The sequence below is a fragment of the Nannospalax galili genome, unplaced genomic scaffold (genome assembly GCF_000622305.1).
Source record: "Nannospalax galili isolate Female #2095 unplaced genomic scaffold, S.galili_v1.0 scaffold127, whole genome shotgun sequence".
Classification (NCBI taxonomy): domain Eukaryota; kingdom Metazoa; phylum Chordata; class Mammalia; order Rodentia; family Spalacidae; genus Nannospalax; species Nannospalax galili.
Window position 1 is genome coordinate 9,065,111 of NW_008360326.1, and position 2,099 is coordinate 9,067,209.

Sequence of the window (2,099 nt, forward strand, 5' to 3'; positions counted from 1 at the left end):
GAGACCTGTCCTGTACTGAGGTCCACTCTTCTTTCTGTGGTCCACCTATATGTCTTTCCTCCAGTAGCTCCTTGGACCCAGGCTGTTTTGGAACTCATGGGTCCCTTGGTTGTTGTCAAGACTGACTGTTGGGCTCCTGTGTCTACCATGAAGGTAGTTAATTGCCCCCCTATCTTCAGAGTTACCCTGGGCTCAGGGGGGGAGCTCCTGGCCCCGACTCCCTTAGTCCCCTAGAGTCAGGACTGGGGTTGTCTTTTTTTTGAAGTCTATTCAGCTTCTTTGGGCATTTTCGAGCCCAATGTCGTCTCTCCTTTCAGTAAGCACATTGATCTTTGTCCACTCGGGGTCTTCTTTTGTCTCCCAGGTCCCTACCCGGTCCTGTTCCCTGAACTACTGTGGCCAAAATTTGACTCAACTCTTTGTTTCTCTTTTTCTCTCTCTTATCTTTTCTGGCTTCCTGTTCTTTTCTAATTCTGTCCTCTCTTTCCTCTAAGGTCTCTCGCTTATTGTAGATTTTTTCAGCTTCTCTTACTAAATCCTGTAAAGAGTACCCCTGAAGGCCCTCCAGCCGTTGGAGCTTACCACGGATATCAGGAGCTGATTGTCCTATAAAGGCCATAATAAGATCCGCCTGACGCTCCTGGGCTGTGGGATCAAAAGGGGTATACATCTGATATCCCTCTATCAGATGTTCTAAAAATCCTGTGGGGGTTTCATTTTCTCCCTGGGTTATAGCACGTACCTTTGCCAAATTGGTTGGGCACCTTCCGGCCCCTTTGAGACCCGCTAACAGAAGCTGTCGATAAAGATGGAGACGCTCCCTACCTGCCAATGTTTCAGGGTCCCAGTTGGGTCTAGTCAGAGGGAATCCTGCATCTATTTCATTTGGGAGCATAGTAGGTCTCCCATCCTGCCTGGGGATGTTTTTCTGGGCTTCCAGGATGACTCGCTGTCTCTCCTCTGTGGTTAGGAGTGCCTGGAGAAGTTGTTGGCAATCTTCCCAAGTGGGTTGGTGGGTAAGAAGAATAGACTCAATGAAAGCAGCCTGAGGGTCCTGAGAAAAAGAAGGGTTATGAGTCTTCCAATTATACAAATCTGAGGCTGAGAAAGGCCAGTATTGGATCTGATCCCCTACAGTTCGGAGGGGAAAAACCTGGGCAGTCCAGGTTCCACCAGAAGGACCCCCTCTATCTCTTCTCAGGCGAAGTCTGCTAGATGGAGGGGGAGATTGGTCAGGTTCGGTGGAATCAGGAGAGGGATGAGGTAGTCCTTGGGGTGGAGGTAGTTCCTGGGGTGGGGTGCCTGCGCAGGTGGATAGGGAGGTGGAGGATCAAGGAGGGTTAAGGAGGCTTGATCCTCAGGGAGGACTGGCTTCTGCTGCTTCTTTTCAGGACTTGGGCTGTCTTCTTTTGTCTGTTCAACTTCTTTGGACAGACAATGTCCTCTTTCTTTGCAATAGGCACACTGGTCTTTATCTACTCGAGGTCTTCTTTTGCCTCCCAGGTCCCTACCTGGCCCTGTCCCCTGGACTACTGTGGCCAAAATTTGACTTAACTCTTTATTTCTCTTCTTCTCTCTCTTATCTTCCCTGGCTTCCTGTTCTTTTCTAATTCTATCCTCTCTGTCTTCTAATGTCTCACGCTTATTGTAAATTTTCTCAGCTTCTCTTATTAAATCCTGTAAGGAGTACCCATGAAGGCCTTCTAGCCTTTGAAGCTTGCCATGAATGTCAGGAGCAGATTGCCCTATGAAGGCCATAATAAGGTCTGCCTGACACTCCTGAGCTGTGGGATCAAAAGGGGTGTACATCCTATATCCCTCTATGAGGCACTCTAGAAACCCTGCCGGGGTTTCATTTTCTCCCTGGGTTATAGCACGTACCTTTGCCAAATTGGTTGGGCACCTTCCGGCCCCTTTGAGACCCATTAACAGAGTCTGGAGATAAAGACGGAGATGCTCCCTACCTGCCACGGTTTCAGGGTCCCAGTTGGGTCTGGTCAGGGGAAATCCTGCATCTATTTCATTTGGGAGTTGAGTGGGACTCCCATCCTCCCCAGGAATGTTCTTCTGGGCCTCCAGGATGACTCACTGTCTTTACT